This window comes from Mus caroli, unplaced genomic scaffold (assembly GCF_978045245.1).
Source record: "Mus caroli unplaced genomic scaffold, Mus_caroli_1 scaffold_7, whole genome shotgun sequence".
Lineage (NCBI taxonomy): Eukaryota > Metazoa > Chordata > Mammalia > Rodentia > Muridae > Mus > Mus caroli.
Window position 1 is genome coordinate 25283214 of NW_028227262.1, and position 12358 is coordinate 25295571.

Sequence of the window (12358 nt, forward strand, 5' to 3'; positions counted from 1 at the left end):
CATTCAGGCATTGGTCATCCAGCGGTCTGGTGGTTGCCTGACGATGCTCTCAAGAGAGTGTGGGGCCACTATGGTAACATTCTGGCCCATAGTCAGTTTGTCAGCATCTCTTACTAGCACAGTGGTGGCTGCTATTGCTCACAGGCAGGAGGGTCATCCACTGGCCATAGGGTCCAGTTTCTTTGATAAGTAGGCTACCGGGCGCTTCCATGGTCCCAAAACCTGGGTAAGGACTCCCCTTGCCACTCCTTTTCTTTCATCAATGTATAGGGTAAAAGGTTTGTTTAAATCTGGCAGGGCCAATGCTGGAGCCTGCAGCAGTGCCTTTTTGAGAGTTTCAAAGGCTAGCTGATGTTCTCTGGTCCAGGTAAATTCTCCTTTCTCTTTGGTTAGTGGATACAAGGGAGCTGCCAGTGTGGCAAATCCGGGAATCCAGAGTCTGCAAAACCTGGCAGTCCCCAGGAACTCTCTTACCTGGCGAGCAGTGGTTGGGGCTGAGATCTGCATAACAGCTTGTTTTCTGGCTTCTGTGAGCCACCGTTGTCCATCTCTCAGGACATATCCTAGGTAGGTCACTTCTGTCTGGCATAACTGAGCCTTTTTAGCAGAGGCCCGATACCCCAGCTTACCTAACTCGCCCAGGAGGTTTTGGGTCCCAATTTCACAGTCCTCGAGTGTTTCTGCAGCTAGGAGGAGGTCATCTACATACTGCAGAAGAGTCACCTGTGGGTTATTGGCTCAGAAAAGGGCAAGGTATTGGTGTAGGGCTTCATTGAACAAAGTGGGCAAGTTCTTGAATCCCTGGGGCAGCCTCGTCCATGTGAGTTGTCCGGCTTGTCCACTCTCAGAGTCTCGCCATTCAAAAGCGAACAAAGGCTGGCTGTTGGGGTGTAACCTCAAACAGAAAAAAAACGTCTTTGAAATCCAGGACTGTGTACCATGTCCGACCAGGTGGCAAGGTGCTGAGGAGGTTATAAGAATTTGGCACCATGGGGTGTATGTCCTGAACTCTCTTGTTGACTTCTCTAAGGTCCTGGACCGGTAGTCACTGGGCCCTGTTTTTTTTTTTTTTTTTTTTTTTTTTTTTTTTTTTACTGGAAGTAGAGGAGTGTTTCAAGGGGATTTGCATGGGACCAAAATCCCTTGTTGGAGCAGCTTGTTGATTTGGAGATGTATACACTCTTGAGCTTCTCTGCTCATGGGATATTGTTGGACCCCTATAGGGGTGGCTCTGGAGTAAAGTTCAATCACCACGGAGTGGGGGGGGGGAAGGGCGGGGGCAGTTTTGCCATCTCCACTCCTCCCATCTCTGCCCATGCCTGAGGGTATCAATTCAACCAGTCCTATAATCCCTCAGGGGGCTTTACTTTATTTTGGTAAAGTCATATTCCTTCCCTAGTTGTAAAGACAGCTCTAGAGTCTGGGGCACTTTTATTCCCCAGAAAACATCCGGTCGATGAGAAGTGAAAGTTATTTGTGTTTTTAACTTGGTTAGTAAGTCTCTCCCCAATAGAGGCATAGGAAACTCTGGAATGTCTAGAAACGAATGAGTTACTCGATTTTGCCCGATGTCTACTACTCGGAATATGGTCCATGGATACGAGTTTTGTCCCGTGGCCCCGATCACCAAGGTTTTTTTCGTTTTTCTTCATTTTCCTAGAGGTGTTTTGAGTACTGAAAATTCGGCTCCCGTGTTGACTAGAAAGTCCACAGGGGTCCCCTCCACTTCTAAGGTTACCCTAGGCTTGGGGAGGGGGGCCGATCCCCATTCCCCCTAGTCTTCATCTTCTCCAAGAGAAAGCACCTTCACCTCTAGTTTTTTTTTTTTTTTCCTGGACAGTCGCTCTTCCAGTGGCCCATTTCCTTGCAATATGCGCATTGGTTCCTCTCCAGGCACTGCCCACCTTCTCTGGGTCTCCTTGGTCCCTGCTGTCTTTTGCCTCCCAGGTTCCCTGACTGTCTACCTCTTCTTCCATTATCTCTTTCTCCTACTGCAGCCAGGATCTTAGTCAAAACCTTTTCTTGCCTCCTGTCTCTCCTATCTTTATCCTCTCTTTTCTCTCTTTTCTCTCTCTCTAACTTTTCATCTTCTGTTTCTCTCCTATGATACACTTTCTCTGCCTCTCTAACTACATCCCTTATGGTGTAATCCTGCAAGCCCTCAATTCTCTGTAACTTCTTCCTAATGTCAGGAGCCAACTGGCCAATGAAGGCCATAATCATTGAGGCCCTTTGACCCTCAGACGTGGGGTCAAATGGGGTATATCTCCTGTAAGCCTCCATGAGCCTTTCGAGGAAGACTGAGGGGGGCTCAGTCGCTCCCTGCATAACCTCTCTTACCTTGGCCAGATTCATGGGCCACTGAGCAGCACCTCTGAGACCCGCCACCGATGGTAATTGGACAGTCATTCCCTACCTGGTGCCATATTATAATCCCATCGGGGCCGGGTTAGCCGGAATCCTTCATCTATCTCAGCTGGAGTTTGGACAGGGCGCTCAGCCTCGTCTGGAACGTTTTTCCAAGCCTCAAGGAGAATCCTCTCTCTCTCCTCGGTTGTGAATAGAGTCTGGAGAAGCTGCTGGCAGTCATCCCAGGTTGGCTGGTGTGAATACATTAATGATTCAACCAACCCAGTGAGTCCTGCAGGGTTCTCTGAAAAAGGGGGGTGATTAGCTTTCCAGGTATAGAGGTCAGAAGAGGAAAATGGCCAATACTGTAGGGGCTGTAGACTATTTGGATTGGCAGGGGGAGCCCCAATAGCCCTGAGGGGGAGCACCATGGTTGAATCCGCAGGCCCCTCAGGGGTGACTTCTCACCAGCTCCTTGCTCCTGTGGAGGGACCCCCTTCTCTGGCTGGGGCCTGAGGCAGAGGTCCTGAAGGAGCTGAAGGTTGGGGGGGGTAGAGGGGTGTCGGGTCACTCAGGGGGTTCTTCAATCTCTGGATAGATCTTGGGGGGGGTCGTCACTGGTGTGCTGAGTTCATCATCTCCCCTGAGTGGTGGTTTCAGTTTCTCTTTCTCACCATTTTCTCGGATGGCTAGGATCTTGGTGCCAGGGCAGAGAGGCAGGAGGAATGGGCAAACCCACGGGGGTGGGTAGCATGCCAAGTCCTCCCATACAGTGATGCACGGTTGCTGGTCTGGATGCGACCGTGGCCCTTCCTGAAAAACAATGGCCTTCACAGCCCTTATGGTGGGTAAGTAAAAAGTTCCTTCTGGTGGCCAACCTACTCCAAAACCAGGCCATTCCGAGGAACAGAAAGTCATCCATGACTTTTTCTTCACTATTACTGAGAAATTTCGTCCTCTAGCCCTAACGTCCATCCAATGGTCCTTAGTCAAAGATAAAGGAGTAGACACAGTCTGTCCCATAGTGAAGAATAAGAATAAACACAACACAATGACAGAGACGGAAAACACTAAGACATCTAAACACACTCGTCCACGTCTGGACTTATACAACCAGCCAAACGCTACCTCTGACAGAGTGGGATTCCGTGTCCACTCCTTCTCTGGCAGGAAGAGCACTCACTCTTCTTCACTCTGCCAGGCAACAGCCAGGTCCTCCTGACTGTTCTGTACCCTGGGCCCTCCCTCCAGGGTCTCCCTCGGAATGTCTTCTAGGGGTGCAGCCTGTGGGGAAATAGACCGTCGTCTTCCCACAGCCACTAGGGTCCTTATGGTCCACAGTGGCAGCAGTGAGAATACAGAATACCAGAACTGGTAACACTGGTGGGGCTCAAACCCACAATCACAGAACTGAAAAACTAAGACACAAATTCAGCGGTGCCACACTTAGACACTTAGACAACAGACAACATACAAGACTCACACAAAGAAATGTACCTCCAAGGGGTCCTTCGGGGATCCTGGGTGTCACACAGATCTCGGTGGGACCTCCAAATGAATGAACCTAGTGGGGAAACCCCCACTCAACTCCCGATTCGGCGTGCATCCAAGAATCAAGAACAGAACACTACACCTTGATGTAACAACACAAGGTATTTTAATGGCAGAGCTCTGGGTGGAAACGTATCTCACACAGGAGACAGTGGATTTGACCACGAGGCTTGGAAGCTAGGGGTTTTTATAGAAAAGGAGTGGGGATGGGGGAGGAATTGGCGCAGTTTCACATGATTGGTTCATTTAAACATCAGTAGCCTGTTAACATTTAACTTAGGTCAGAGGGTTGGGAGGTAGGGAGGCAACTGGCCTGCCTGGGCATGTTCTGGTCTGTTCTGCCGTGTTCTCAGCCCCAGGTTTCAAAGCTCACAAACAACTCTTTGGGCTATTTGACATACATTACATGAATCACAGGTCTCAAGTTTTATTTCCTTTCATTCTAAGAAATTAATAATGTTACTAATAAAAAGCTGAAATAAATAAGGAACACAATTCAGAACATGAAATAGAATGCAATAAAGATAACTAGATGGAAATGAGTAGGAAAATGGAATGTGCCGGGCAGTGGTTGTGCACGCCTTTAATCCCAGCACTTGGGAGGCAGAGGGAGGCAGATATCTGAGTTCAAGGCCAGCATGGTCTACAAAGTGAGTTCCAGAACAGCCAGGGCTATACAGAGAAACCCTGTCTCAAACAAACAAACAAACAAACAAACAAAACAAAACCCCCAAAAACAAACAAACAAACAAAGGAAAATGCAATGTATGAAAATCTGTACATTTCAATGAACACAGTTCTAAGAGGACATTTTATATCTATGCCTATATTTATGCCTATATTAAAGAATCATGAGGGAATGAGAAATGAACTCATAGTGCTTAGGCTTTGGGTGCCTAGCTTGAGAAAAAGGTACAAACCCAGGGAAGAGACCAGAGCCCATACAGAGCAAAGACTCAAGTGAGGGTGTTCCATAACTCAGAAGACTTCAGCTGACAAAGGATAGATCACCCAGTTGAGGGACCAGACAGAGCATGAAGCAGAAGTTATGTTTCCAAGTAATGAAAGGGTACTGGCCTAAGGTAAAGGGAGCAGGTGTCAGGGTTGGGGGATTCCACAATGAATGGTAGAGGTTGCAGAGGTTGCAGACCTCGGAAAGAGATGAAAACTGACCTCAGAGTAAGGCGTCTAGACATAGTGAGTTATAAATTTGTGAAGGAAGCCATGAACTCAGAAGATAATAAGATAACTAAAGTAAGGTATTCAGAGGTATGGGAAGCTTCACAGTTCACAGTCAACTGCAAATCCATGCAGGAAACCCAGGCTAATTCAGGGAAGTTGGTACAGGGATGGGGAGTTCTATGACTCACAGCACAAACTGAGGACTTAGGGAGAAGCGAGAAGTTGACCTAGGTATAGACATACAGATTTGTGCAGTTTCTAAAATCAGAGCAGAAACTGTGGACCAATGGGGGAGACTAGAGTTAAAACAGGACAAGGTACCCAGGCACAGGGAAGTCCACAACAAATACCAAAAACAATGAACCAATAAGGAGAGCAGACCTGACACAGGACAGCAGCTGACTTCAGATAGAAACTAGGGGTAGAGTTTGGATCCCTAAATACCATTCCCAGGGAGGAAAAGGCGAGCTCAGACTTAACTGAAATCTCTGAACTTTCTGAACATTGTAAATGTCTGATTGAAAAATAGACAGGTGGTTTGAAGGATCAACAAGAAAAACATCCTAGAGTAATGGATTCCAATGAGAAAAGTTTGGAAGAACTTACAGGAAAACATTTACAAGAATTGTCAAGACTGTGAGAGCACCCTCTCAGAGACAAAGAGGAAGAGTTATGGGGTGAAGGAATCCTGGAGGAGGGACAAAGAAAGGGGATAACATGCATTAGGAATGTAAATAAATAAGGCCGTTAAGAAAATAATGCTATAGTTTAAAAAATCATACTAAACAATCTAAATAGGGCACTAATTTAGTGGGGGAACTAAAAAGGGGGTCAGAGGTGTGGTTTCCCCCCACCTGCTTGAACCTGCTTGCTCAAAGGTGGAGCTACCTGCTCATTCGTCCTGCCACGCCTACTGCTGAACCCTGTCGCTTTGTTGCTTGGAGGAGGCACACATGTGTTTGTCCTGCTACTGGACCCTGAGTTACTTGGTGGGAAATCGGGTTCCCTCCCCCTTCCTTTATAACTGAGTGTCTGGAAATAGTAAGATTGAGCTTTGATCAGAATCTTGTCTTAGCTTCATTCCCTTCTCTTGCCGCCTAGCCCCTCTTCTCTTCCAGGTTTCCAAAATGCCTTTCCAGGCTAGAACCCAGGCTGTGATCTGCTGGCCGGACACAACAAGAGGAAGGAGCAGAAGGGAGCAACCATGTGGGGAATTGGACTATGCAGACAGGATGGTCTCCAGTCAATCATAAGTCTAAGGGTGATAATTTACCTACATGACAAGGTAGGCATTCCCTTATGCTCTTGGAACTCTGCTTCCTGCCTAAGTTACTGCTTCCCACAGCCCCCACAAGAGAAGCATGGCTTGAAGTCACATAGACAATGTTCCAAGATTCTGACCTTCAGGCTAAACTCCTCCCCAGTTACCTAGCAACAGTAAAGACCATAAAAAGGGCTGTTCAACCCCTGCTTGCTCTCTAACTTCTCACTCTTTTACTTCTTACCCCTCACTCTCACCCTCTCTCTCCTCTCTCTTTGTCTTCTCTTCTCCTCTTCTCTTTCCCTCTTACTCACTCTTTCTCTATGGCCTTTTCCCCCTCCCTCTATCTCTCTTTTCTACCTTCTCTCTTTCTCACTGCCTTTCTACAATAAAGCTCTAAGACAATAGATAGTCTCTGCTCCCGTCACGATCCACTGCGCTCACTCTTGTCGGTGTTGGGAACCTCTTCCCTCATTCCTCTCTCCCATAACCTTGGTGGCTTTAGCAAAGTAGTTCCGGGGTTCACAGGTATAGCTGCTCCTTGGCTCCCCCCATAGAGTGGGTCAGAGGCTTGGATGCCCACCCAGGGATGAATGGAAAGTGTATGGCACCCCTCCCATGCCTGATCAATCAGAGAATAGGTAAAACTCTGGCAGAGTGTGGTTCTCCCTCTACCCATCTTCCCCTGGGCTCTCTTTTTAGTTCCAAACAGACCCACATCTGGGCAGAGTTCCACCAACACTCTGGACAGGCAGACGTGGGAGGGCTGCCAGATGCTTTCCCTTCAGCCCCACGTGGGCATCCAAGTCTCTGACCCTCTTGACAGGGGCTGAACAAGGGGCATCCCTGACCTGGGGGCACCGGGGACACACCCTGTAGACACTGGGGTTATGGGAGAGAGGGAAGAGGGAAGAGAGGTTCCCACACATGCTAGAGTGAGCACCAACTTGATGAGCAGAGAGTGTCTATGGTTTTAGAGTTTTATTGTAGAAAGTCAGGGGGAAGAGAGAAGGGAGAGAGAGAGAGAGAGAGAGAGAGAGAGAGAGAGAGAGAGAGAGAGAGAGAGAGAGAGAGAGAAGGCTAGAGAGAAAGAGAGAGTAAGAGGGAGAGAGTGAGAGGAGAGGAGAGGAGAGGAGAGGAGAGGAGAGGAGAGGAGAGGAGAGGAGAGGAGAGGAGAGGAGAGTAAGTACAAGAGAACAAAGGAGTGAGAGAAGTGGGAGAGCAAGGAGGGGGCAAACAGCCCCTTTTAAAGTGAGCTGCTATCTTTTCTGCTGCTAGGTTACTGGGGAGGAGTCTAGCCTGAAGGTCAGAAGCTTGGGACATTGCCTACCTGCCTTCTAGCCATGCTTCACTTGTGGAGGTTGAGGGGGAGGGTAACTTAGACAGGAGCCAGAGTTCCAGGAGGCATGAGAGAACTCCTTCCATCCCATGTAGGTAAATTATGACCACCGGGTCCCAGGGTTCTGCATCTCTGCTCAACTGGAGGCCAGCCTGTGTGTGCATAGCCCTATGCACCACAATTTAGTCCAAAACATTTAAAACAAAGTGCTAAAACAATAGGGAAGTCAATTCATAATGCAAAAATAGAGTTCCATAAAGAAATACAATTTCTGAAGAAAAAAAAAAAGTCAAGTTGAAATGAGGCTGGAAGTGAAAAACTTGACAAGGTAGAGAAATTCTATCATTTAGTAATGGCCAAAAATAAATTAAAATTTATTTTAATGTAGAAAGGGGAGAGCTTTGTAAAACCATAAAACACCCAATCTTCGCAATTTAGACACAAAGGAGGAGAAAAAATACTTGAAAAGTCCCCATATCTTCAGAAAAGGGTGTACAATTAGGTAAAAGAGGCCTACAGAAAACAAATAAACAGGATCAGAAAAGAAACTTCACATAACATACTAGAATTAAAGTACTGGAGATAGAAAATACAGGGCATTAAAAGCTGTGACAGATACAAATAATGTCACTTACAAAGACATGCCCATCAGAAATACAATGGAGGATGTATTAATTAGAAACACTTAAAGCAGACGAGTGTGGAAGGATATATTCCAAATACAGAAAGACCACAAATGCCAACTTGAGTATGATGCATAGGAAAACTATGCCCTATATTTGAAAGAGAAATGATAACATTCTCTGATAAAAATACAGAGGAATTTATGACAACTAAGCATCCCTATAGAGGATTCTAGAAGTAATGCTTAAGTCTAAAAAGACTGATTATCACTCATAACTGGCTCTCAGGAATGAGAAAACATAATCAAGAAAGTTAATAAAAAGAGGTGTAAAAAACAATACAAAATCAACAAATGACAGGAACACAGACATATCCCCCACTAATATCTCTCAATATTAATGGTCTAAGTTGTCTAATTAAAAAAAAAACATATACAGAGACTAGCAGATTGGCTTGAAAATGGAATTTATCCCTTCATGGAACCAAAAAAACCATGCCTTACTACCAAAGATAGATACTATCTTAGAGTAAAAGATTAGAGAATGATTTCCTAAGAAAATGGAATTAAGACTCAAGCAGGAATGGTTGATCTAGTATCTGACGAGATAGACTTCAAACCAAAACTACTCAGAACTGATAAGGAGGGTCTCTTCATACTCCTTAAATGAAGAGTCCATGATGAATCTATTACAAGTTTAGAACATTTCCACCAAGCAAAAGTGTAGCCAATTTCATTAGATAGCAATCAAAAAAAACCACAGATTAATCCTAATACAACACAACTGAATAATTCAATACACTACTCTCAAAAATAGATCAGTTATCTAGGAAAAAATAAAATAAACAAAAAAACATAGAAGTTAAATTGTGTTTGGTCAGCTCACCTCCCTGGAGGAGCATCTGTCTTCCTGAGAGCAACTCCAATGTCTGAATTGGAGACCTGAAAGGAGCCTGGGTGTGTCCTGTCAGCAGAACAACAGGTCTTTCTGCCACAGCCTCTTGCCTTAGCGTTTGGATACATTTTTGTCACATTTCAAAAACATATTTTTTAAATTTATGGTTTAACAGTAGTTCACTCAGATTTTGGAATATTTTAAGTAAACATAATTAGAAACTAGTTTCATGGGCCTCATGAGCCCATTATCAATGTTTAATAATATAAAAAACTGCATCAAGTTGCATCATCTATTTAAATTGCTTACTTTGTGCATTTACTAAATTTACTAAGAATTGAGTATTTCTTTTTTTTTTTCTTTCTTTTTTTTTTTTGGTTTTTCGAGACAGGGTTTCTCTGTGTAGCCCTGGCTGTCCTGGCACTCACTTTGTAGACCAGGCTGGCCTCGAACTCAGAAATCTGCCTGCCTCTGCCTCCCGAGTTCTGCCACCACGCCCGGCAGAATTGAGTATTTCTTTATGCTACTGTTTCCTTCCTCAATATATTCATGTTTACTTCATTTTCTGATTTCTTCTTTCCTGTTATTTCTCCTCTGTCTCCCTATCTACCCCTCTCTCCCAGTCAATTAACATGTATTGTGTGTCCGTATTCAAACACTATGATTTTGGATTCAATAAGTGAAATGTTTATTAAATATTCAAATTCATATGCCTGGTGAGAAGTCAGCCAGGACATGAGCTGCAGACTGTGTCATGTTTTAGTTGGCATCTGATTTTATGAGATTATTTATGGAATTTGTGTGGAAAGGGGATTCAAGTCCCAATCAGAACCATGGAACACTGGGATATTCTGATACCACCAGTGTAAAGAAACAGAAGATTCAGTAAGGCAGACTAATAGTGTTGGCCAAACCTTGAAATACCTTCTTTGATCAAAGAAAAAAAAATCCTGGATCTCATTCAGGAGCACATTTTAAAGAAATGAACTGTTTCATGCCAATAAGTGAAGTAAATTTTAATAACTGGTCATTTGATGTGGCAAATTAATGATCTAGTTCACTCCCAACCTGAGAGGAGATGCCCTAAAGTGCATAGGAATGACAATGTAGTCATCTCAATTAAAGATTCTGGTAAGAAGGACAGCAATGTGATGTGGTTGATCAAAGGCTACCATTAAATAGGAATTTTACAACATTTATTGAGGTAGACAGTCAGCCTTCTATCTTAAGCAAGCTTATATTAAGCATGACAGAAACACAAAAACAAAGGAACTTCTAGGGAAATTTAGACTTCACTAGTGGGTTTTTAAATGCTTCTTAGATTCTTCTTTATTTGGTAATAGGTTATGGATTTGTCTCTTCAAATAAAAGGCCTTTATTGTTAATGTTTCTCCACTTCCACATCAGAAGGAGGAAAGTTTTAGTATGGGAAGTAACAGATTTGCAAATGCTCTTATTTGACTGGTAGTGCCTCAACTGCAAGAAGGGGATAGACAATCTGTGTCCCTGTATGATACATTTTATAAAAGTGAAAAGAAAAAGATACACTTTATGAAAGGACTAAAATGTAAGTGATGAGTCATAGGTAACAAACTGGTATTTCTTAGCAAAGTTATTTAACTGTTTAATTTGTCCTAGAGTGCATTAATAAAAGATGTAAACCAAATCATTTGGAAAGAAACATAATTGCAATGTCTTTAGTGGTAACTCTCTGTTTAGATAAGCTATGCTTCTTTTGAATAGAGCCTTGAGGTTATGAACTGCCTGATACAGTTGATAGGAATTGAACTTCGATTCTTGGAATTATTTTTTGTCAGCATATGATTTATGGGTCCATCTACAGTCTCCTTACCAGTTTACTATGCACCTCACAGCTCTGTATCAGGGAATTATTCAACTGCTGCTACACTTCATTTGGGTCTGGGCTGGCCTGGTGGCTCCAGATGATATGAAGGGAGAACTCTTCCTTAGGAACATCACAGAGGAGATGAAAAACCATGGCCTTTGTGTTGCATTTGCAGAAAAGTTTCCAGAAATTCCTGCTTTGGAGACAATAAGCAAGAAGCATTTTAGGGAAAGATTCCCATTAACACGTGTTATCATTGCATTTGGTGACACATATTCCCTTCTGAGCTTTGTCGATATGATCATTCACTATGCCACTTTTCATAATGTCTGGATCACAACTTCTGATTGGGATTTCACCACATTTCCTTTTCATCAACATAAAAGTCATATAATCTCTGTTAGAGGATTATCATTTTCTGTTCGCATGGATCAAGTACTGGGATTCAAGGATTTTCTCAGAGATGTTCAACCTAGAAAATACCCTCATGATATCTTTATCCAGGATGTGTGGTTGATCTTATTTGAATGTCCATATTTGTATTGGCAGAAAGTCAGGGAACCAAGTCAATGTGAGCCAAATGGCAGCCTGAGCACACGAACTCTGCATGTTTGGGATATGAATACCTCCCCCTATAGCTACAAAGTCCATGCTGCCATGTATGTCATTGCCCAGGTACTCCATGAGGAGCTGTCACTCAGAGTGGAAGGAAGCTTGAAAGACCCACAATGTGAGGACTCCCTCATGTTCTGACTCAGGAGAGGCGACACCCCAAATCACACAAGAAACGGTCTTGCTGCAACTGCAAGAGGATTTTTATTCAAGAGCACTCTTGGGCCCATGGTCATACACCACATAGGGGTAGAGGACCATGGCGCCCCAAGTAGCTGAGTAAGGGGGTATTTAAAGGAAGAAACCACAACTCAAGGAGGTGGGGAGGGCGTTGTTGGAAAATACCAAAAATACCAGTTAAGAGTCACAAGGAAGTGTAAAGTCACAAGTGTCAGGTTATCTCTCAAGACAGTTTCTAAGAGCCCCTAACAATCTTAGAGCCCCTAAAGATAGCACATTTGCATTGCAGGTTCCAGTAATGGTCAGGGTGGGTCAGGGTGACTTTCTTTGAATGAACACTCTTTGAACCCAGGAAGCAGGTGGGTGGAGGAAGGAATGTCGCTATCTGTTTTATGACCAGCACCTGGAGCACTAAGCCACAAAGACCACACTCCCAAGCCTGGGCCTAAAAGCCTCGAATTTTGTTTTTACTTTGCTATACTTCTTCAAGCTCACTGGATAAAAGTGTGCTCCAGGCTCCT

General features: G+C 44.2%; 1 pseudogene; it reads left to right on the forward strand.

Annotated features, from left to right (window-relative positions):
* The window catches only part of LOC110295785 (vomeronasal type-2 receptor 26-like), a 247717-nt pseudogene extending 235919 nt beyond the window's left edge, over positions 1–11798 (forward strand).
* Positions 11799–12358: the final 560 nt, after the last annotated feature.